The sequence below is a fragment of the Sorex fumeus genome, unplaced genomic scaffold (genome assembly GCF_029834395.1).
Source record: "Sorex fumeus unplaced genomic scaffold, SorFum_2.1 ptg000019l, whole genome shotgun sequence".
Taxonomy (NCBI): domain Eukaryota; kingdom Metazoa; phylum Chordata; class Mammalia; order Eulipotyphla; family Soricidae; genus Sorex; species Sorex fumeus.
In genome coordinates this window covers 9,868,543-9,894,564 of record NW_026606076.1, presented here as the reverse complement: position 1 = coordinate 9,894,564, position 26,022 = coordinate 9,868,543, and positions in this window count along the sequence as shown.

Genomic DNA, 26,022 nt, shown 5'->3' with positions numbered 1-26,022 from the left:
TGAATTAGTGAACACTCTGTCGTGGAGATTCCAATGATTTCTGAAAACAGGGTTAAGTGGACAGGAAAATAAAGAGCGGAGCAGGGTTCCCTGGATAGCCAATTGAAGTGCATGGCTTCGAGTGTGAAAAAGCCGCTGAAAACCAGCATTGGGTTACTTGCACTTTGAAGAGTGGTGTAACGAAAGCCTGCCTGGAGTGCAGATTCTGATGAATTCCAGATTCGCAGTGAATGAAAGGAACATTCTCTAGTGGAGTTTCCAATGACTTCTGAAGTCTGGATAGTGTGGACAGGAAAATGAAGAGCTGCCCATTTTTGAGTTGATAGCCAATTAAACAGCACGGATGCCAGTGTGAACAGGCCGCAGAAAACCACTATTGTGTAACTTGGACTCACCCAAGTGATGTAATGAAAACCGGCCAGGGGTGGAGAGTCAGAAGAATTCCAGATTCGCAGTGAACGAATGGTACATTCTGTAGTTCAGATTCCAATGATTTCTGAAGGCTGGGTTTTGTGGACAGGAAAACGTAGAGAAGAACAGGGTTCTGTGGATATCCAAATTAACATCCCGTCTGGGAGTGTGAACATGTCGCTGAAAACCAGCATTGCGTTACTTGGACATTTACTAATTGTGTAACGATAGACTGCCTGCAGTGCAGATTCAGTGAAAAAATGGCACATTCTGTAGTGGAGATGACAATGATTTCTGAAGACGAGATTGTGTGAACAGGAAAATGCAGGGCTATTCAGGTTAGAATAGAGAGCATATTGTACTGCACGTATGCGAGTATGAAAAGGCCACTTAAAACTAGCATTGGATTACTTGGACATTTACCAGTGGTGTAACGAAAGCCTACCTGGAGTGCGGATTCAGAAGAATTCCAGATTCCCAGTGAAGGAAAGGAACATTCTGTAGTGGGGATTCCGATATCTTAAGAAGCCTAGATGGTGTGGACAGGAAAATGAAGAGCTGACCAGAGTTGAGTGGATAGCCAATTGAACAGCACGGATGGAGTTTGAACAGGCCGCAGAAAACCACTATTGTGTTACTTGGACTTTCCCAAGTGGTATAACGAAAACCGGCCTGGAGTGGAGAGTCAGAAGAATCCAGATTCGCAGTGAATGAATGGAACATTGTGTAGCGCAGATTCCAATGATTTCTGAAGGCTGGGTTATGTGGTCAGGAAAATGAAGAGCTGACCAGGGTTGAGAGGATAGCCAATTGAACAGCACGGCCGTGAGTTTTAACAGGCCGCTGAAAACCAGCTCTGGGTTCCTTGGAATTTCATCAGTGGTGTAAAGAAAACCTGCCGGGAGTGGAGATTCACATGAATTCCAGATTCGCAGTGAATGAGTGGAACATTCTGTAGTGGAGATTCCAATGATTTCTGAAGACTGGATTCTGTGCACAGGAAAATGAAGTGCTGACCAGGGTTGAATTCATAGCCTATTGAATATCACAGTTGTGAGTGTGAAAAGGACGCTGAAAACCAACCTGTTCTTACTTGGACATTTACCAGTGGTGTAACGCAAGCCTGCCTGGAGTGCAGATTCAGATGAATTCCAGATTCGCAGTGAATGAGTGGAACATTCTGTAGTGGAGATTCCATTGATTTCTGAAGACTGGATTCTGTGCAAAGGAAAATGAAGTGCTGACCAGGGTTGAATTCATAGCCTATTGAACATCACAGTTGTGAGTGTGAAAAGGCCGCTGAAAACCAGCATTTTCTTACTTGGACATTTACCAGTGGTGTAACGAAAGCCTGCCTGGAGTGCAGATTCAGATGAATTTCAGATTCGGAGTGAATGAAAGGAACATTCTGTAGTGGAGATTGCAATGATTTCTGCAGTCTGGATTGTGTGAACAAGAAAATACCGAGCTGCCCAGGTTTGAGTGGATAGCATCTTGAGCAGCACTGCTGCGAGTATGAACAGGCCGCAGAATACCAGAATTGGGTTCCCTGGACATTCAAGAGTGGTGTAAGGAAAACCTGCCTGAAGTGGAGAGTCAAATGAATTCCAGATTGGCAGTGAATTAGTGAACACTCTGTCGTGGAGATTCCAATGATTTCTGAAAACAGGGTTAAGTGGACAGGAAAATAAAGAGCGGAGCAGGGTTCCCTGGATAGCCAATTGAACTGCATGGCTTCGAGTGTGAAAAAGCCGCTGAAAACCAGCATTGGGTTACTTGCACTTTGAAGAGTGGTGTAACGAAAGCCTGCCTGGAGTGCAGATTCTGATGAATTCCAGATTCGCAGTGAATGAAAGGAACATTCTCTAGTGGAGTTTCCAATGACTTCTGAAGTCTGGATAGTGTGGACAGGAAAATGAAGAGCTGACCATTTTTGAGTTGATAGCCAATTAAACAGCACGGATGCCAGTGTGAACAGGCCGCAGAAAACCACTATTGTGTAACTTGGACTCACCCAAGTGATGTAATGAAAACCGGCCAGGGGTGGAGAGTCAGAAGAATTCCAGATTCGCAGTGAACGAATGGTACATTCTGTAGTTCAGATTCCAATGATTTCTGAAGGCTGGGTTTTGTGGACAGGAAAACGTAGAGAAGAACAGGGTTCTGTGGATATCCAAATTAACATCCCGTCTGGGAGTGTGAACATGTCGCTGAAAACCAGCATTGGGTTACTTGGACATTTACTAGTTGTGTAACGATAGACTGCCTGCAGTGCAGATTCAGTGAAAAAATGGCACATTCTGTAGTGGAGATGACAATGATTTCTGAAGACGAGATTGTGTGAACAGGAAAATGCAGGGCTGTTCAGGTTAGAATAGAGAGCCTATTGTACTGCACGTATGCGAGTATGAAAAGGCCACTTAAAACTAGCATTGGGTTACTTGGACATTGACCAGTGGTGTAACGAAAGCCTGCCTGGAGTGCGGATTCAGAAGAATTCCAGATTCCCAGTGAAGTAAAGGAACATTCTGTAGTGGAGATTCCGATAACTTAAGAAGCCTAGATGGTGTGGACAGGAACATGAAGAGCTGACCAGAGTTGAGTGGATAGCCAATTGAACAGCACGGATGGAGTTTGAACAGGCCGCAGAAAACCACTATTGTGTTACTTGGACTTTCCCAAGTGGTATAACGAAAACCGGCCTGGAGTGGAGAGTCAGAAGAATCCAGATTCGCAGTGAATGAATGGAACATTGTGTAGCGCAGATTCCAATGATTTCTGAAGGCTGGGTTATGTGGTCAGGAAAATGAAGAGCTGACCAGGGTTGAGAGGATAGCCAATTGAACAGCACGGCCGTGAGTTTTAACAGGCCGCTGAAAACCAGCTCTGGGTTCCTTGGAATTTCATCAGTGGTGTAAAGAAAACCTGCCGGGAGTGGAGATTCACATGAATTCCAGATTCGCAGTGAATGAGTGGAACATTCTGTAGTGGAGATTCCAATGATTTCTGAAGACTGGATTCTGTGCACAGGAAAATGAAGTGCTAACCAGGGTTGAATTCATAGCCTATTGAACATCACAGTTGTGAGTGTGAAAAGGCCGCTGAAAACCAACCTGTTCTTACTTGGACATTTACCAGTGGTGTAACGCAAGCCTGCCTGGAGTGCAGATTCAGATGAATTCCAGATTCGCAGTGAATGAGTGGAACATTCTGTAGTGGAGATTCCATTGATTTCTGAAGACTGGATTCTGTGCAAAGGAAAATGAAGTGCTGACCAGGGTTGAATTCATAGCCTATTGAACATCACAGTTGTGAGTGTGAAAAGGCCGCTGAAAACCAGCATTTTCTTACTTGGACATTTACCAGTGGTGTAACGAAAGCCTGCCTGGAGTGCAGATTCAGATGAATTTCAGATTCGGAGTGAATGAAAGGAACATTCTGTAGTGGAGATTGCAATGATTTCTGCAGTCTGGATTGTGTGAACAAGAAAATACCGAGCTGCCCAGGTTTGAGTGGATAGCATATTGAGCAGCACTGCTGCGAGTATGAACAGGCCGCAGAATACCAGAATTGGGTTCCCTGGACATTCAAGAGTGGTGTAAGGAAAACCTGCCTGGAGTGGAGAGTCAAATGAATTCCAGATTGGCAGTGAATTAGTGAACACTCTGTCGTGGAGATTCCAATGATTTCTGGAAACAGGGTTAAGTGGACAGGAAAATAAAGAGCGGAGCAGGGTTCCCTGGATAGCCAATTGAACTGCATGGCTTCGAGTGTGAAAAAGCCGCTGAAAACCAGCATTGGGTTACTTGCACTTTGAAGAGTGGTGTAACGAAAGCCTGCCTGGAGTGCAGATTCTGATGAATTCCAGATTCGCAGTGAATGAAAGGAACATTCTCTAGTGGAGTTTCCAATGACTTCTGAAGTCTGGATAGTGTGGACAGGAAAATGAAGAGCTGACCATTTTTGAGTTGATAGCCAATTAAACAGCACGGATGCCAGTGTGAACAGGCCGCAGAAAACCACTATTGTGTAACTTGGACTCACCCAAGTGATGTAATGAAAACCGGCCAGGGGTGGAGAGTCAGAAGAATTCCAGATTCGCAGTGAACGAATGGTACATTCTGTAGTTCAGATTCCAATGATTTCTGAAGGCTGGGTTTTGTGGACAGGAAAACGTAGAGAAGAACAGGGTTCTGTGGATATCCAAATTAACATCCCGTCTGGGAGTGTGAACATGTCGCTGAAAACCAGCATTGGGTTACTTGGACATTTACTAGTTGTGTAATGATAGACTGCCTGGAGTGCAGATTCAGTGAAAAAATGGCACATTCTGTAGTGGAGATGACAATGATTTCTGAAGACGAGATTGTGTGAACAGGAAAATGCAGGGCTGTTCAGGTTAGAATAGAGAGCCTATTGTACTGCACGTATGCGAGTATGAAAAGGCCACTTAAAACTAGCATTGGGTTACTTGGACATTTACCAGTGGTGTAACGAAAGCCTGCCTGGAGTGCGGATTCAGAAGAATTCCAGATTCCCAGTGAAGGAAAGGAACATTCTGTAGTGGAGATTCCGATAACTTAAGAAGCCTAGATGGTGTGGACAGGAACATGAAGAGCTGACCAGAGTTGAGTGGATAGCCAATTGAACAGCACGGATGGAGTTTGAACAGGCCGCAGAAAACCACTATTGTGTTACTTGGACTTTCCCAAGTGGTATAACGAAAACCGGCCTGGAGTGGAGAGTCAGAAGAATCCAGATTCGCAGTGAATGAATGGAACATTGTGTAGCGCAGATTCCAATGATTTCTGAAGGCTGGGTTATGTGGTCAGGAAAATGAAGAGCTGACCAGGGTTGAGAGGATAGCCAATTGAACAGCACGGCCGTGAGTTTTAACAGGCCGCTGAAAACCAGCTCTGGGTTCCTTGGAATTTCATCAGTGGTGTAAAGAAAACCTGCCGGGAGTGGAGATTCAGATGAATTCCAGATTCGCAGTGAATGAGTGGAACATTCCGTAGTGGAGATTCCAATGATTTCTGAAGACTGGATTCTGTGCACAGGAAAATGAAGTGCTGACCAGGGTTGAATTCATAGCCTATTGAACATCACAGTTGTGAGTGTGAAAAGGCCGCTGAAAAACAACCTGTTCTTACTTGGACATTTACCAGTGGTGTAACGCAAGCCTGCCTGGAGTGCAGATTCAGATGAATTGCAGATTCGCAGTGAATGAGTGGAACATTCTGTAGTGGAGATTCCACTGATTTCTGAAGACTGGATTCTGTGCAAAGGAAAATGAAGTGCTGACCAGGGTTGAATTCATAGCCTATTGAACATCACAGTTGTGAGTGTGAAAAGGCCGCTGAAAACCAGCATTTTCTTACTTGGACATTTACCAGTGGTGTAACCAAAGCCTGCCTGGAGTGCAGATTCAGATGAATTTCAGATTCGGAGTGAATGAAAGGAACATTCTGTAGTGGAGATTGCAATGATTTCTGCAGTCTGGATTGTGTGAACAAGAAAATACCGAGCTGCCCAGGTTTGAGTGGATAGCATCTTGAGCAGCACTGCTGCGAGTATGAACAGGCCGCAGAATACCAGAATTGGGTTCCCTGGACATTCAAGAGTGGTGTAAGGAAAACCTGCCTGGAGTGGAGAGTCAAATGAATTCCAGATTGGCAGTGAATTAGTGAACACTCTGTCGTGGAGATTCCAATGATTTCTGAAAACAGGGTTAAGTGGACAGGAAAATAAAGAGCGGAGCAGGGTTCCCTGGATAGCCAATTGAACTGCATGGCTTCGAGTGTGAAAAAGCCGCTGAAAACCAGCATTGGGTTACTTGCACTTTGAAGAGTGGTGTAACGAAAGCCTGCCTGGAGTGCAGATTCTGATGAATTCCAGATTCGCAGTGAATGAAAGGAACATTCTCTAGTGGAGTTTCCAATGACTTCTGAAGTCTGGATAGTGTGGACAGGAAAATGAAGAGCTGACCATTTTTGAGTTGATAGCCAATTAAACAGCACGGATGCCAGTGTGAACAGGCCGCAGAAAACCACTATTGTGTAACTTGGACTCACCCAAGTGATGTAATGAAAAGCGGCCAGGGGTGGAGAGTCAGAAGAATTCCAGATTCGCAGTGAACGAATGGTACATTCTGTAGTTCAGATTCCAATGATTTCTGAAGGCTGGGTTTTGTGGACAGGAAAACGTAGAGAAGAACAGGGTTCTGTGGATATCCAAATTAACATCCCGTCTGGGAGTGTGAACATGTCGCTGAAAACCAGCATTGGGTTACTTGGACATTTACTAGTTGTGTAACGATAGACTGCCTGCAGTGAAGATTCAGTGAAAAAAATGGCACATTCTGTAGTGGAGATGACAATGATTTCTGAAGACGAGATTGTGTGAACAGGAAAATGCAGGGCTGTTCAGGTTAGAATAGAGAGCCTATTGTACTGCACGTATGCGAGTATGAAACGGCCACTTAAAACTAGCATTGGGTTACTTGGACATTGACCAGTGGTGTAACGAAAGCCTGCCTGGAGTGCGGATTCAGAAGAATTCCAGATTCCCAGTGAAGGAAAGGAACATTCTGTAGTGGGGATTCCGATAACTTAAGAAGCCTAGATGGTGTGGACAGGAACATGAAGAGCTGACCAGAGTTGAGTGGATAGCCAATTGAACAGCACGGATGGAGTTTGAACAGGCCGCAGAAAACCACTATTGTGTTACTTGGACTTTCCCAAGTGGTATAACGAAAACCGGCCTGGAGTGGAGAGTCAGAAGAATCCAGATTCGCAGTGAATGAATGGAACATTGTGTAGCGCAGATTCCAATGATTTCTGAAGGCTGGGTTATGTGGTCAGGAAAATGAAGAGCTGACCAGGGTTGAGAGGATAGCCAATTGAACAGCACGGCCGTGAGTTTTAACAGGCCGCTGAAAACCAGCTCTGGGTTCCTTGGAATTTCATCAGTGGTGTAAAGAAAACCTGCCGGGAGTGGAGATTCAGATGAATTCCAGATTCGCAGTGAATGAGTGGAACATTCCGTAGTGGAGATTCCAATGATTTCTGAAGACTGGATTCTGTGCACAGGAAAATGAAGTGCTGACCAGGGTTGAATTCATAGCCTATTGAACATCACAGTTGTGAGTGTGAAAAGGCCGCTGAAAACCAACCTGTTCTTACTTGGACATTTACCAGTGGTGTAACGCAAGCCTGCCTGGAGTGCAGATTCAGATGAATTCCAGATTCGCAGTGAATGAGTGGAACATTCTGTAGTGGAGATTCCACTGATTTCTGAAGACTGGATTCTGTGCAAAGGAAAATGAAGTGCTGACCAGGGTTGAATTCATAGCCTATTGAACATCACAGTTGTGAGTGTGAAAAGGCCGCTGAAAACCAGCATTTTCTTACTTGGACATTTACCAGTGGTGTAACCAAAGCCTGCCTGGAGTGCAGATTCAGATGAATTTCAGATTCGGAGTGAATGAAAGGAACATTCTGTAGTGGAGATTGCAATGATTTCTGCAGTCTGGATTGTGTGAACAAGAAAATACCGAGCTGCCCAGGTTTGAGTGGATAGCATATTGAGCAGCACTGCTGCGAGTATGAACAGGCCGCAGAATACCAGAATTGAGTTCCCTGGACATTCAAGAGTGGTGTAAGGAAAACCTACCTGGAGTGGAGAGTCAAATGAATTCCAGATTGGCAGTGAATTAGTGAACACTCTGTCGTGGAGATTCCAATGATTTCTGAAAACAGGGTTAAGTGGACAGGAAAATAAAGAGCGGAGCAGGGTTCCCTGGATAGCCAATTGAACTGCATGGCTTTGAGTGTGAAAAAGCCGCTGAAAACCAGCATTGGGTTACTTGCACTTTGAAGAGTGGTGTAACGAAAGCCTGCCTGGAGTGCAGATTCTGATGAATTCCAGATTCGCAGTGAATGAAAGGAACATTCTCTAGTGGAGTTTCCAATGACTTCTGAAGTCTGGATAGTGTGGACAGGAAAATGAAGAGCTGACCATTTTTGAGTTGATAGCCAATTAAACAGCACGGATGCCAGTGTGAACAGGCCGCAGAAAACCACTATTGTGTAACTTGGACTCACCCAAGTGATGTAATGAAAACCGGCCAGGGGTGGAGAGTCAGAAGAATTCCAGATTCGCAGTGAACGAATGGTACATTCTGTAGTTCAGATTCCAATGATTTCTGAAGGCTGGGTTTTGTGGACAGGAAAACGTAGAGAAGAACAGGGTTCTGTGGATATCCAAATTAACATCCCGTCTGGGAGTGTGAACATGTCGCTGAAAACCAGCATTGGGTTACTTGGACATTTACTAGTTGTGTAACGATAGACTGCCTGCAGTGCAGATTCAGTGAAAAAATGGCACATTCTGTAGTGGAGATGACAATGATTTCTGAAGACGAGATTGTGTGAACAGGAAAATGCAGGGCTGTTCAGGTTAGAATAGAGAGCCTATTGTACTGCACGTATGCGAGTATGAAAAGGCCACTTAAAACTAGCATTGGGTTACTTGGACATTGACCAGTGGTGTAACGAAAGCCTGGCTGGAGTGCGGATTCAGAAGAATTCCAGATTCCCAGTGAAGGAAAGGAACATTCTGTAGTGGGGATTCCGATAACTTAAGAAGCCTAGATGGTGTGGACAGGAACATGAAGAGCTGACCAGAGTTGAGTGTATAGCCAATTGAACAGCACGGATGGAGTTTGAACAGGCCGCAGAAAACCACTATTGTGTTACTTGGACTTTCCCAAGTGGTATAACGAAAACCGGCCTGGAGTGGAGAGTCAGAAGAATCCAGATTCGCAGTGAATGAATGGAACATTGTGTAGCGCAGATTCCAATGATTTCTGAAGGGTGGGTTATGTGGTCAGGAAAATGAAGAGCTGACCAGGGTTGAGAGGATAGCCAATTGAACAGCACGTCCGTGAGTTTTAACAGGCCGCTGAAAACCAACTCTGGGTTCCTTGGAATTTCATCAGTGGTGTAAAGAAAACCTGCCGGGAGTGGAGATTCAGGTGAATTCCAGATTCGCAGTGAATGAGTGGAACATTCTGTAGTGGAGATTCCAATGATTTCTGAAGACTGGATTCTGTGCACAGGAAAATGAAGTGCTGACCAGGGTTGAATTCATAGCCTATTGAACATCACAGTTGTGAGTGTGAAAAGGCCGCTGAAAACCAACATTTTCTTACTTGGACATTTACCAGTGGTGTAACGCAAGCCTGCCGGGAGTGCAGATTCAGATGAATTCCAGATTCGCAGTGAATGAGTGGAACATTCTGTATGGAGATTCCACTGATTTCTGAAGACTGGATTCTGTGCAAAGGAAAATGAAGTGCTGACCAGGGTTGAATTCATAGCCTATTGAACATCACAGTTGTGAGTGTGAAAAGGCCCCTGAAAACCAGCATTTTCTTACTTGGACATTTACCAGTGGTGTAACCAAAGCCTGCCTGGAGTGCAGATTCAGATGAATTTCAGATTCGGAGTGAATGAAAGGAACATTCTGTAGTGGAGATTGCAATGATTTCTGCAGTCTGGATTGTGTGAACAAGAAAATACCGAGCTGCCCAGGTTTGAGTGGATAGCATATTGAGCAGCACTGCTGCGAGTATGAACAGGCCGCAGAATACCAGAATTGGGTTCCCTGGACATTCAAGAGTGGTGTAAGGAAAACCTGCCTGGAGTGGAGAGTCAAATGAATTCCAGATTGGCAGTGAATTAGTGAACACTCTGTCGTGGAGATTCCAATGATTTCTGAAAACAGGGTTAAGTGGACAGGAAAATAAAGAGCGGAGCAGGGTTCCCTGGATAGCCAATTGAACTGCATGACTTCGAGCCGCTGAAAACCAGCATTGGGTTACTTGCACTTTGAAGAGTGGTGTAACGAAAGCCTGCCTGGAGTGCAGATTCTGATGAATTCCAGATTCGCAGTGAATGAAAGGAACATTCTCTAGTGGAGTTTCCAATGACTTCTGAAGTCAGGATAGTGTGGACAGGAAAATGAAGAGCTGACCATTTTTGAGTTGATAGCCAATTAAACAGCACGGATGCCAGTGTGAACAGGCCGCAGAAAACCACTATTGTGTAACTTGGACTCACCCAAGTGATGTAATGAAAACCGGCCAGGGGTGGAGAGTCAGAAGAATTCCAGATTCGCAGTGAACGAATGGTACATTCTGTAGTTCAGATTCCAATGATTTCTGAAGGCTGGGTTTTGTGGACAAGAAAACGTAGAGAAGAACAGGGTTCTGTGGATATCCAAATTAACATCCCGTCTGGGAGTGTGAACATGTCGCTGAAAACCAGCATTGGGTTACTTGGACATTTACTAGTTGTGTAACGATAGACTGCCTGCAGTGCAAATTCAGTGAAAAAATGGCACATTCTGTAGTGGAGATGACAATGATTTCTGAAGACGAGATTGTGTGAACAGGAAAATGCAGGGCTGTTCAGGTTAGAATAGAGAGCCTATTGTAGTGCACGTATGCGAGTATGAAAAGGCCACTTAAAACTAGCATTGGGTTACTTGGACATTGACCAGTGGTGTAACGAAAGCCTGGCTGGAGTGCGGATTCAGAAGAATTCCAGATTCCCAGTGAAGGAAAGGAACATTCTGTAGTGGAGATTCCGATAACTTAAGAAGCCTAGATGGTGTGGACAGGAAAATGAAAAGCTGACCAGAGTTGAGTGGATAGCCAATTGAACAGCACGGATGGAGTTTGAACAGGCCGCAGAAAACCTCTATTGTGTTACTTGGACTTTCCCAAGTGGTATAACGAAAACCGGCCTGGAGTGGAGAGTCAGAAGAATCCAGATTCGCAGTGAATGAATGGAACATTGTGTAGCGCAGATTCCAATGATTTCTGAAGGCTGGGTTATGTGGTCAGGAAAATGAAGAGCTGACCAGGGTTGAGAGGATAGCCAATTGAACAGCACGGCCGTGAGTTTTAACAGGCCGCTGAAAACCAGCTCTGGGTTCCTTGGAATTTCATCAGTGGTGTAAAGAAAACCTGCCGGGAGTGGAGATTCACATGAACTCCAGATTCGCAGTGAATGAGTGGAACATTCTGTAGTGGAGATTCCAATGATTTCTGAAGACTGGATTCTGTGCACAGGAAAATGAAGTGCTGACCAGGGTTGAATTCATAGCCTATTGAACATCACAGTTGTGAGTGTGAAAAGGCCGCTGAAAACCAACCTGTTCTTACTTGGACATTTACCAGTGGTGTAACGCAAGCCTGCCTGGAGTGCCGATTCAGATGAATTCCAGATTCGCAGTGAATGAGTGGAACATTCTGTAGTGGAGATTCCACTGATTTCTGAAGACTGGATTCTGTGCAAAGGAAAATGAAGTGCTGACCAGGGTTGAATTCATAGCCTATTGAACATCACAGTTGTGAGTGTGAAAAGGCCGCTGAAAACCAGCATTTTCTTACTTGGACATTTACCAGTGGTGTAACGAAAGCCTGCCTGGAGTGCAGATTCAGATGAATTTCAGATTCGGAGTGAATGAAAGGAACATTCTGTAGTGGAGATTGCAATGATTTCTGCAGTCTGGATTGTGTGAACAAGAAAATACCGAGCTGCCCAGGGGTGGGTCGTAAACTCTAAACAATAATTGTGCATCTTCTATCGAAATAATCTATCTAGTCAAAGTAGATAGAGTATTAACGAGAACTCATCTGCCTCATAAGAATTGGGAGGGGTGGGAGGTGAGGGTCTATTGGGGTTCGGGGTTAAAATTGAGTATTGGTAAAGGGAAATGTGTTCGGTATCTACATGACTGAGACCTAAACCCGAAAGCTCTGTAACTTTTCCCACAGTGATTCAATAAATAAATAAATTATAAAAAAAAAAATACCGAGCTGCCCAGGTTTGAGTGGATAGCATATTGAGCAGCACTGCTGCGAGTATGAACAGGCCGCAGAATACCAGAATTGGGTTCCCTGGACATTCAAGAGTGGTGTAAGGAAAACCTGCCTGGAGTGGAGAGTCAAATGAATTCCAGATTGGCAGTGAATTAGTGAACACTCTGTCGTGGAGATTCCAATGATTTCTGAAAACAGGGTTAAGTGGACAGGAAAATAAAGAGCGGAGCAGGGTTCCCTGGATAGCCAATTGAAGTGCATGGCTTCGAGTGTGAAAAAGCCGCTGAAAACCAGCATTGGGTTACTTGCACTTTGAAGAGTGGTGTAACGAAAGCCTGCCTGGAGTGCAGATTCTGATGAATTCCAGATTCGCAGAGAATGAAAGGAACATTCTCTAGTGGAGTTTCCAATGACTTCTGAAGTCTGGATAGTGTGGACAGGAAAATGAAGAGCTGACCATTTTTGAGTTGATAGCCAATTAAACAGCACGGATGCCAGTGTGAACAGGCCGCAGAAAAACACTATTGTGTAACTTGGACTCACCCAAGTGATGTAATGAAAACTGGCCAGGGGTGGAGAGTCAGAAGAATTCCAGATTCGCAGTGAACGAATGGTACATTCTGTAGTTCATATTCCAATGATTTCTGAAGGCTGGGTTTTGTGGACAGGAAAACGTAGAGAAGAACAGGGTTCTGTGGATATCCAAATTAACATCCCGTCTGGGAGTGTGAACATGTCGCTGAAAACCAGCATTGGGTTACTTGGACATTTACTAGTTGTGTAACGATAGACTGCCTGCAGTGCAGATTCAGTGAAAAAATGGCACATTCTGTAGTGGAGATGACAATGATTTCTGAAGACGAGATTGTGTGAACAGGAAAATGCAGGGCTGTTCAGGTTAGAATAGAGAGCCTATTGTACTGCACGTATGCGAGAATGAAAAGGCCACTTAAAACTAGCATTGGGTTACTTGGACATTGACCAGTGGTGTAACGAAAGCCTGGCTGGAGTGCGGATTCAGAAGAATTCCAGATTCCCAGTGAAGGAAAGGAACATTCTGTAGTGGGGATTCCGATAACTTAAGAAGCCTAGATGGTGTGGACAGGAACATGAAGAGCTGACCAGAGTTGAGTGGATAGCCAATTGAACAGCACGGATGGAGTTTGAACAGGCCGCAGAAAACCACTATTGTGTTACTTGGACTTTCCCAAGTGATATAACGAAAACCGGCCTGGAGTGGAGAGTCTGAAGAATCCAGATTCGCAGTGAATGAATGGAACATTGTGTAGCGCAGATTCCAATGATTTCTGAAGGCTGGGTTATGTGGTCAGGAAAATGAAGAGCTGACCAGGGTTGAGAGGATAGCCAATTGAACAGCACGGCCGTGAGTTTTAACAGGCCGCTGAAAACCAGCTCTGGGTTCCTTGGAATTTCATCAGTGGTGTAAAGAAAACCTGCCGGGAGTGGAGATTCACATGAATTCCAGATTCGCAGTGAATGAGTGGAACATTCTGTAGTGGAGATTCCAATGATTTCTGAAGACTGGATTCTGTGCACAGGAAAATGAAGTGCTGACCAGGGTTGAATTCATAGCCTATTGAACATCACAGTTGTGAGTGTGAAAAGGCCGCTGAAAACCAACCTGTTCTTACTTGGACATTTACCAGTGGTGTAACGAAAGCCTGCCTGGGGTGCAGATTCAGATGAATTCCAGATTCGCAGTGAATGAGTGGAACATTCTGTAGTGGAGATTCCACTGATTTCTGAAGACTGGATTCTGTGCAAAGGAAAATGAAGTGCTGACCAGGGTTGAATTCATAGCCTATTGAACATCACAGTTGTGAGTGTGAAAAGGCCGCTGAAAACCAGCATTTTCTTACTTGGACATTTACCAGTGGTGTAACCAAAGCCTGCCTGGAGTGCAGATTCAGATGAATTTCAGATTCGGAGTGAATGAAAGGAACATTCTGTAGTGGAGATTGCAATGATTTCTGCAGTCTGGATTGTGTGAACAAGAAAATACCGAGCTGCCCAGGTTTGAGTGGATAGCATATTGAGCAGCACTGCTGCGAGTATGAACAGGCCGCAGAATACCAGAATTGGGTTCCCTGGACATTCAAGAGTGGTGTAAGGAAAACCTGCCTGGAGTGGAGAGTCAAATGAATTCCAGATTGGCAGTGAATTAGTGAACACTCTGTCGTGGAGATTCCAATGATTTCTGAAAACAGGGTTAAGTGGACAGGAACATAAAGAGCGGAGCAGGGGTCCCTGGATAGCCAATTGAAGTGCATGGCTTCGAGTGTGAAAAAGCCGCTGAAAACCAGCATTGGGTTACTTGCACTTTGAAGAGTGGTGTAACGAAAGCCTGCCTGGAGTGCAGATTCTGATGAATTCCAGATTCGCAGTGAATGAAAGGAACATTCTCTAGTGGAGTTTCCAATGACTTCTGAAGTCTGGATAGTGTGGACAGGAAAATCAAGAGCTGACCATTTTTGAGTTGATAGCCAATTAAACAGCACGGATGCCAGTGTGAACAGGCCGCAGAAAACCACTATTGTGTAACTTGGACTCACCCAAGTGATGTAATGAAAACCGGCCAGGGGTGGAGAGTCAGAAGAATTCCAGATTCGCAGTGAACGAATGGTACATTCTGTAGTTCAGATTCCAATGATTTCTGAAGGCTGGGTTTTGTGGACAGGAAAACGTAGAGAAGAACAGGGTTCTGTGGATATCCAAATTAACATCCCGTCTGGGAGTGTGAACATGTCGCTGAAAACCAGCATTGGGTTACTTGGACATTTACTAGTTGTGTAACGATAGACTGCCTGCAGTGCAGATTCAGTGAAAAAATGGCACATTCTGTAGTGGAGATGACAATGATTTCTGAAGACGAGATTGTGTGAACAGGAAAATGCAGGGCTGTTCAGGTTAGAATAGAGAGCCTATTGTACTGCACGTATGCGAGTATGAAAAGGCCACTTAAAACTAGCATTGGGTTACTTGGACATTGACCAGTGGTGTAACGAAAGCCTGGCTGGAGTGCGGATTCAGAAGAATTCCAGATTCCCAGTGAAGGAAAGGAACATTCTGTAGTGGGGATTCCGATAACTTAAGAAGCCTAGATGGTGTGGACAGGAACATGAAGAGCTGACCAGAGTTGAGTGGATAGCCAATTGAACAGCACGGATGGAGTTTGAACAGGCCGCAGAAAACCACTATTGTGTTACTTGGACTTTCCCAAGTGGTATAACGAAAACCGGCCTGGAGTGGAGAGTCAGAAGAATCCGGATTCGCAGTGAATGAATGGAACATTGTGTAGCGCAGATTCCAATGACTTCTGAAGGCTGGGTTATGTGGTCAGGAAAATGAAGAGCTGACCAGGGTTGAGAGGATAGCCAATTGAACAGCACGGCCGTGAGTTTTAACAGGCCGCTGAAAACCAGCTCTGGGTTCCTTGGAATTTCATCAGTGGTGTAAAGAAAACCTGCCGGGAGTGGAGATTCAGATGAATTCCAGATTCGCAGTGAATGAGTGGAACATTCCGTAGTGGAGATTCCAATGATTTCTGAAGACTGGATTCTGTGCACAGGGAAATGAAGTGCTGACCAGGGTTGAATTCATAGCCTATTGAACATCACAGTTGTGAGTGTGAAAAGGCCGCTGAAAACCAACCTGTTCTTACTTGGACATTTACCAGTGGTGTAACGCAAGCCTGCCTGGAGTGCAGATTCAGATGAATTCCAGATTCGCAGTGAATGAGTGGAACATTCTGTAGTGGAGATTCCACTGATTTCTGAAGACTGGATTCTGTGCAAAGGAAAATGAAGTGCTGACCAGGGTTGAATTCATAGCCTATTGAACATCACAGTTGTGAGTGTGAAAAGGCCGCTGAAAACCAGCTTTTTCTTACTTGGACATTTACCAGTGGTGTAACCAAAGCCTGCCTGGAGTGCAGATTCAGATGAATTTCAGATTCGGAGTGAATGAAAGGAACATTCTGTAGTGGAGATTGCAATGATTTCTGCAGTCTGGATTGTGTGAACAAGAAAATACCGAGCTGCCCAGGGGTGGGTCGTAAACTCTAAACAATAATTGTGCATCTTCTATCGAAATAATCTATCTAGTCAAAGTAGATAGAGTATTAACGAGAACTCATCTGCCTCATAAGAATTGGGAGGGGTGGGAGGTGAGGGTCTATTGGGGTTCGGGGTTAAAATTGAGTATTGGTAAAGGGAAATGTGTTCGGTATCTACATGACTGAGACCTAAACCCGAAAGCTCTGTAACTTTTCCCACAGTGATTCAATAAATAAATAAATTATAAAAAAAAAAATACCGAGCTGCCCAGGTTTGAGTGGATAGCATATTGAGCAGCACTGCTGCGAGTATGAACAGGCCGCAGAATACCAGAATTGGGTTCCCTGGACATTCAAGAGTGGTGTAAGGAAAACCTGCCTGGAGTGGAGAGTCAAATGAATTCCAGATTGGCAGTGAATTAGTGAACACTCTGTCGTGGAGATTCCAATGATTTCTGAAAACAGGGTTAAGTGGACAGGAAAATAAAGAGCGGAGCAGGGTTCCCTGGATAGCCAATTGAAGTGCATGGCTTCGAGTGTGAAAAAGCCGCTGAAAACCAGCATTGGGTTACTTGCACTTTGAAGAGTGGTGTAACGAAAGCCTGCCTGGAGTGCAGATTCTGATGAATTCCAGATTCGCAGAGAATGAAAGGAACATTCTCTAGTGGAGTTTCCAATGACTTCTGAAGTCTGGATAGTGTGGACAGGAAAATGAAGAGCTGACCATTTTTGAGTTGATAGCCAATTAAACAGCACGGATGCCAGTGTGAACAGGCCGCAGAAAAACACTATTGTGTAACTTGGACTCACCCAAGTGATGTAATGAAAACTGGCCAGGGGTGGAGAGTCAGAAGAATTCCAGATTCGCAGTGAACGAATGGTACATTCTGTAGTTCATATTCCAATGATTTCTGAAGGCTGGGTTTTGTGGACAGGAAAACGTAGAGAAGAACAGGGTTCTGTGGATATCCAAATTAACATCCCGTCTGGGAGTGTGAACATGTCGCTGAAAACCAGCATTGGGTTACTTGGACATTTACTAGTTGTGTAACGATAGACTGCCTGCAGTGCAGATTCAGTGAAAAAATGGCACATTCTGTAGTGGAGATGACAATGATTTCTGAAGACGAGATTGTGTGAACAGGAAAATGCAGGGCTGTTCAGGTTAGAATAGAGAGCCTATTGTACTGCACGTATGCGAGAATGAAAAGGCCACTTAAAACTAGCATTGGGTTACTTGGACATTGACCAGTGGTGTAACGAAAGCCTGGCTGGAGTGCGGATTCAGAAGAATTCCAGATTCCCAGTGAAGGAAAGGAACATTCTGTAGTGGGGATTCCGATAACTTAAGAAGCCTAGATGGTGTGGACAGGAACATGAAGAGCTGACCAGAGTTGAGTGGATAGCCAATTGAACAGCACGGATGGAGTTTGAACAGGCCGCAGAAAACCACTATTGTGTTACTTGGACTTTCCCAAGTGATATAACGAAAACCGGCCTGGAGTGGAGAGTCTGAAGAATCCAGATTCGCAGTGAATGAATGGAACATTGTGTAGCGCAGATTCCAATGATTTCTGAAGGCTGGGTTATGTGGTCAGGAAAATGAAGAGCTGACCAGGGTTGAGAGGATAGCCAATTGAACAGCACGGCCGTGAGTTTTAACAGGCCGCTGAAAACCAGCTCTGGGTTCCTTGGAATTTCATCAGTGGTGTAAAGAAAACCTGCCGGGAGTGGAGATTCACATGAATTCCAGATTCGCAGTGAATGAGTGGAACATTCTGTAGTGGAGATTCCAATGATTTCTGAAGACTGGATTCTGTGCACAGGAAAATGAAGTGCTGACCAGGGTTGAATTCATAGCCTATTGAACATCACAGTTGTGAGTGTGAAAAGGCCGCTGAAAACCAACCTGTTCTTACTTGGACATTTACCAGTGGTGTAACGAAAGCCTGCCTGGGGTGCAGATTCAGATGAATTCCAGATTCGCAGTGAATGAGTGGAACATTCTGTAGTGGAGATTCCACTGATTTCTGAAGACTGGATTCTGTGCAAAGGAAAATGAAGTGCTGACCAGGGTTGAATTCATAGCCTATTGAACATCACAGTTGTGAGTGTGAAAAGGCCGCTGAAAACCAGCATTTTCTTACTTGGACATTTACCAGTGGTGTAACCAAAGCCTGCCTGGAGTGCAGATTCAGATGAATTTCAGATTCGGAGTGAATGAAAGGAACATTCTGTAGTGGAGATTGCAATGATTTCTGCAGTCTGGATTGTGTGAACAAGAAAATACCGAGCTGCCCAGGTTTGAGTGGATAGCATATTGAGCAGCACTGCTGCGAGTATGAACAGGCCGCAGAATACCAGAATTGGGTTCCCTGGACATTCAAGAGTGGTGTAAGGAAAACCTGCCTGGAGTGGAGAGTCAAATGAATTCCAGATTGGCAGTGAATTAGTGAACACTCTGTCGTGGAGATTCCAATGATTTCTGAAAACAGGGTTAAGTGGACAGGAACATAAAGAGCGGAGCAGGGGTCCCTGGATAGCCAATTGAAGTGCATGGCTTCGAGTGTGAAAAAGCCGCTGAAAACCAGCATTGGGTTACTTGCACTTTGAAGAGTGGTGTAACGAAAGCCTGCCTGGAGTGCAGATTCTGATGAATTCCAGATTCGCAGTGAATGAAAGGAACATTCTCTAGTGGAGTTTCCAATGACTTCTGAAGTCTGGATAGTGTGGACAGGAAAATCAAGAGCTGACCATTTTTGAGTTGATAGCCAATTAAACAGCACGGATGCCAGTGTGAACAGGCCGCAGAAAACCACTATTGTGTAACTTGGACTCACCCAAGTGATGTAATGAAAACCGGCCAGGGGTGGAGAGTCAGAAGAATTCCAGATTCGCAGTGAACGAATGGTACATTCTGTAGTTCAGATTCCAATGATTTCTGAAGGCTGGGTTTTGTGGACAGGAAAACGTAGAGAAGAACAGGGTTCTGTGGATATCCAAATTAACATCCCGTCTGGGAGTGTGAACATGTCGCTGAAAACCAGCATTGGGTTACTTGGACATTTACTAGTTGTGTAACGATAGACTGCCTGCAGTGCAGATTCAGTGAAAAAATGGCACATTCTGTAGTGGAGATGACAATGATTTCTGAAGACGAGATTGTGTGAACAGGAAAATGCAGGGCTGTTCAGGTTAGAATAGAGAGCCTATTGTACTGCACGTATGCGAGTATGAAAAGGCCACTTAAAACTAGCATTGGGTTACTTGGACATTGACCAGTGGTGTAACGAAAGCCTGCCTGGAGTGCGGATTCAGAAGAATTCCAGATTCCCAGTGAAGGAAAGGAACATTCTGTAGTGGGGATTCCGATAACTTAAGAAGCCTAGATGGTGTGGACAGGAACATGAAGAGCTGACCAGAGTTGAGTGGATAGCCAATTGAACAGCACGGATGGAGTTTGAACAGGCCGCAGAAAACCACTATTGTGTTACTTGGACTTTCCCAAGTGGTATAACGAAAACCGGCCTGGAGTGGAGAGTCAGAAGAATCCGGATTCGCAGTGAATGAATGGAACATTGTGTAGCGCAGATTCCAATGACTTCTGAAGGCTGGGTTATGTGGTCAGGAAAATGAAGAGCTGACCAGGGTTGAGAGGATAGCCAATTGAACAGCACGGCCGTGAGTTTTAACAGGCCGCTGAAAACCAGCTCTGGGTTCCTTGGAATTTCATCAGTGGTGTAAAGAAAACCTGCCGGGAGTGGAGATTCAGATGAATTCCAGATTCGCAGTGAATGAGTGGAACATTCCGTAGTGGAGATTCCAATGATTTCTGAAGACTGGATTCTGTGCACAGGGAAATGAAGTGCTGACCAGGGTTGAATTCATAGCCTATTGAACATCACAGTTGTGAGTGTGAAAAGGCCGCTGAAAACCAACCTGTTCTTACTTGGACATTTACCAGTGGTGTAACGCAAGCCTGCCTGGAGTGCAGATTCAGATGAATTCCAGATTCGCAGTGAATGAGTGGAACATTCTGTAGTGGAGATTCCACTGATTTCTGAAGACTGGATTCTGTGCAAAGGAAAATGAAGTGCTGACCAGGGTTGAATTCATAGCCTATTGAACATCACAGTTGTGAGTGTGAAAAGGCCGCTGAAAACCAGCTTTTTCTTACTTGGACATTTACCAGTGGTGTAACCAAAGCCTGCCTGGAGTGCAGATTCAGATGAATTTCAGATTCGGAGTGAATGAAAGGAACATTCTGTAGTGGAGATTGCAATGATTTCTGCAGTCTGGATTGTGTGAACAAGAAAATACCGAGCTGCCCAGGTTTGAGTGGATAGCATATTGAGCAGCACTGCTGCGAGTATGAACGGGCCGCAGAATATCAGAATTGGGTTCCCTGGACATTCAAGAGTGGTGTAAGGAAAACCTGCCTGGAGTGGAGAGTCAAATGAATTCCAGATTGGCAGTGAATTAGTGAACACTCTGTCGTGGAGATTCCAATGATTTCTGAAAACAGGGTTAAGTGGACAGGAAAATAAAGAGCGGAGCAGGGTTCCCTGGATAGCCAATTGAAGTGCATGGCTTCGAGTGTGAAAAAGCCGCTGAAAACCAGCATTGGGTTACTTGCACTTTGAAGAGTGGTGTAACGAAAGCCTGCCTGGAGTGCAGATTCTGATGAATTCCAGATTCGCAGTGAATGAAAGGAACGTTCTCTAGTGGAGTTTCCAATGACTTCTGAAGTCTGGATAGTGTGGACAGGAAAATCAAGAGCTGACCATTTTTGAGTTGATAGCCAATTAAACAGCACGGATGCCAGTGTGAACAGGCCGCAGAAAACCACTATTGTGTAACTTGGACTCACCCAAGTGATGTAATGAAAACCGGCCAGGGGTGGAGAGTCAGAAGAATTCCAGATTCGCAGTGAACGAATGGTACATTCTGTAGTTCAGATTCCAATGATTTCTGAAGGCTGGGTTTTGTGGACAGGAAAACGTAGAGAAGAACAGGGTTCTGTGGATATCCAAATTAACATCCCGTCTGGGAGTGTGAACATGTCGCTGAAAACCAGCATTGGGTTACTTGGACATTTACTAGTTGTGTAACGATAGACTGCCTGCAGTGCAGATTCAGTGAAAAAATGGCACATTCTGTATTGGAGATGACAATGATTTCTGAAGACGAGATTGTGTGAACAGGAAAATGCAGGGCTGTTCAGGTTAGAATAGAGAGCCTATTGTACTGCACGTATGCGAGTATGAAAAGGCCACTTAAAACTAGCATTGGGTTACTTGGACATTGACCAGTGGTGTAACGAAAGCCTGCCTGGAGTGCGGATTCAGAAGAATTCCAGATTCCCAGTGAAGGAAAGGAACATTCTGTAGTGGGGATTCCGATAACTTAAGAAGCCTAGATGGTGTGGACAGGAAAAGGAAGAGCTGACCAGAGTTGAGTGGATAGCCAATTGAACAGCACGGATGGAGTTTGAACAGGCCGCAGAAAACCACTATTGTGTTACTTGGACTTTCCCAAGTGGTATAACGAAAACCGGCCTGGAGTGGAGAGTCAGAAGAATCCAGATTCGCAGTGAATGAATGGAACATTGTGTAGCGCAGATTCCAATGATTTCTGAAGGCTGGGTTATGTGGTCAGGAAAATGAAGAGCTGACCAGGGTTGAGAGGATAGCCAATTGAACAGCACGGCCGTGAGTTTTAACAGGCCGCTGAAAACCAGCTCTGGGTTCCTTGGAATTTCATCAGTGGTGTAAAGAAAACCTGCCGGGAGTGGAGATTCACATGAATTCCAGATTCGCAGTGAATGAGTGGAACATTCTGTAGTGGAGATTCCAATGATTTCTGAAGACTGGATTCTGTGCACAGGGAAATGAAGTGCTGACCAGGGTTGAATTCATAGCCTATTGAACATCACAGTTGTGAGTGTGAAAAGGCCGCTGAAAACCAACCTGTTCTTACTTGGACATTTACCAGTGGTGTAACGCAAGCCTGCCTGGAGTGCAGATTCAGATGAATTCCAGATTCGCAGTGAATGAGTGGAACATTCTGTAGTGAAGATTCCACTGATTTCTGAAGACTGGATTCTGTGCAAAGGAAAATGAAGTGCTGACCAGGGTTGAATTCATAGCCTATTGAACATCACAGTTGTGAGTGTGAAAAGGCCGCTGAAAACCAGCATTTTCTTACTTGGACATTTACCAGTGGTGTAACCAAAGCCTGCCTGGAGTGCAGATTCAGATGAATTTCAGATTCGGAGTGAATGAAAGGAACATTCTGTAGTGGAGATTGCAATGATTTCTGCAGTCTGGATTGTGTGAACAAGAAAATACCGAGCTGCCCAGGTTTGAGTGGATAGCATATTGAGCAGCACTGCTGCGAGTATGAACAGGCCGCAGAATACCAGAATTGGGTTCCCTGGACATTCAAGAGTGGTGTAAGGAAAACCTGCCTGGAGTGGAGAGTCAAATGAATTCCAGATTGGCAGTGAATTAGTGAACACTCTGTCGTGGAGATTCCAATGATTTCTGAAAACAGGGTTAAGTGGACAGGAAAATAAAGAGCGGAGCAGGGTTCCCTGGATAGCCAATTGAAGTGCATGGCTTCGAGTGTGAAAAAGCCGCTGAAAACCAGCATTGGGTTACTTGCACTTTGAAGAGTGGTGTAACGAAAGCCTGCCTGGAGTGCAGATTCTGATGAATTCCAGATTCGCAGTGAATGAAAGGAACATTCTCTAGTGGAGTTTCCAATGACTTCTGAAGTCTGGATAGTGTGGACAGGAAAATGAAGAGCTGCCCATTTTTGAGTTGATAGCCAATTAAACAGCACGGATGCCAGTGTGAACAGGCCGCAGAAAACCACTATTGTGTAACTTGGACTCACCCAAGTGATGTAATGAAAACCGGCCAGGGGTGGAGAGTCAGAAGAATTCCAGATTCGCAGTGAACGAATGGTACATTCTGTAGTTCAGATTCCAATGATTTCTGAAGGCTGGGTTTTGTGGACAGGAAAACGTAGAGAAGAACAGGGTTCTGTGGATATCCAAATTAACATCCCGTCTGGGAGTGTGAACATGTCGCTGAAAACCAGCATTGGGTTACTTGGACATTTACTAGTTGTGTAACGATAGACTGCCTGCAGTGCAGATTCAGTGAAAAAATGGCACATTCTGTAGTGGAGATGACAATGATTTCTGAAGACGAGATTGTGTGAACAGGAAAATGCAGGGCTGTTCAGGTTAGAATAGAGAGCCTATTGTACTGCACGTATGCGAGTATGAAAAGGCCACTTAAAACTAGCATTGGGTTACTTGGACATTGACCAGTGGTGTAACGAAAGCCTGCCTGGAGTGCGGATTCAGAAGAATTCCAGATTCCCAGTGAAGGAAAGGAACATTCTGTAGTGGGGATTCCGATAACTTAAGAAGCCTAGATGGTGTGGACAGGAACAGGAAGAGCTGACCAGAGTTGAGTGGATAGCCAATTGAACAGCACGGATGGAGTTTGAACAGGCCGCAGAAAACCACTATTGTGTTACTTGGACTTTCCCAAGTGGTATAACGAAAACCGGCCTGGAGTGGAGAGTCAGAAGAATCCAGATTCGCAGTGAATGAATGGAACATTGTGTAGCGCAGATTCCAATGATTTCTGAAGGCTGGGTTATGTGGTCAGGAAAATGAAGAGCTGACCAGGGTTGAGAGGATAGCCAATTGAACAGCACGGCCGTGAGTTTTAACAGGCCGCTGAAAACCAGCTCTGGGTTCCTTGGAATTTCATCAGTGGTGTAAAGAAAACCTGCCGGGAGTGGAGATTCACATGAATTCCAGATTCGCAGTGAATGAGTGGAACATTCTGTAGTGGAGATTCCAATGATTTCTGAAGACTGGATTCTGTGCACAGGGAAATGAAGTGCTGACCAGGGTTGAATTCATAGCCTATTGAACATCACAGTTGTGAGTGTGAAAAGGCCGCTGAAAACCAACCTGTTCTTACTTGGACATTTACCAGTGGTGTAACGCAAGCCTGCCTGGAGTGCAGATTCAGATGAATTCCAGATTCGCAGTGAATGAGTGGAACATTCTGTAGTGGAGATTCCACTGATTTCTGAAGACTGGATTCTGTGCAAAGGAAAATGAAGTGCTGACCAGGGTTGAATTCATAGCCTATTGAACATCACAGTTGTGAGTGTGAAAAGGCCGCTGAAAACCAGCATTTTCTTACTTGGACATTTACCAGTGGTGTAACCAAAGCCTGCCTGGAGTGCAGATTCAGATGAATTTCAGATTCGGAGTGAATGAAAGGAACATTCTGTAGTGGAGATTGCAATGATTTCTGCAGTCTGGATTGTGTGAACAAGAAAATACCGAGCTGCCCAGGTTTGAGTGGATAGCATCTTGAGCAGCACTGCTGTGAGTATGAACAGGCCGCAGAATACCAGAATTGGGTTCCCTGGACATTCAAGAGTGGTGTAAGGAAAACCTGCCTGGAGTGGAGAGTCAAATGAATTCCAGATTGGCAGTGAATTAGTGAACACTCTGTCGTGGAGATTCCAATGATTTCTGAAAACAGGGTTAAGTGGACAGGAAAATAAAGAGCGGAGCAGGGTTCCCTGGATAGCCAATTGAAGTGCATGGCTTCGAGTGTGAAAAAGCCGCTGAAAACCAGCATTGGGTTACTTGCACTTTGAAGAGTGGTGTAACGAAAGCCTGCCTGGAGTGCAGATTCTGATGAATTCCAGATTCGCAGTGAATGAAAGGAACATTCTCTAGTGGAGTTTCCAATGACTTCTGAAGTCTGGATAGTGTGGACAGGAAAATGAAGAGCTGCCCATTTTTGAGTTGATAGCCAATTAAACAGCACGGATGCCAGTGTGAACAGGCCGCAGAAAACCACTATTGTGTAACTTGGACTCACCCAAGTGATGTAATGAAAACCGGCCAGGGGTGGAGAGTCAGAAGAATTCCAGATTCGCAGTGAACGAATGGTACATTCTGTAGTTCAGATTCCAATGATTTCTGAAGGCTGGGTTTTGTGGACAGGAAAACGTAGAGAAGAACAGGGTTCTGTGGATATCCAAATTAACATCCCGTCTGGGAGTGTGAACATGTCGCTGAAAACCAGCATTGGGTTACTTGGACATTTACTAGTTGTGTAACGATAGACTGCCTGCAGTGCAGATTCAGTGAAAAAATGGCACATTCTGTAGTGGAGATGACAATGATTTCTGAAGACGAGATTGTGTGAACAGGAAAATGCAGGGCTGTTCAGGTTAGAATAGAGAGCCTATTGTACTGCACGTATGCGAGTATGAAAAGGCCACTTAAAACTAGCATTGGGTTACTTGGACATTGACCAGTGGTGTAACGAAAGCCTGCCTGGAGTGCGGATTCAGAAGAATTCCAGATTCCCAGTGAAGGAAAGGAACATTCTGTAGTGGGGATTCCGATAACTTAAGAAGCCTAGATGGTGTGGACAGGAAAAGGAAGAGCTGACCAGAGTTGAGTGGATAGCCAATTGAACAGCACGGATGGAGTTTGAACAGGCCGCAGAAAACCACTATTGTGTTACTTGGACTTTCCCAAGTGGTATAACGAAAACCGGCCTGGAGTGGAGAGTCAGAAGAATCC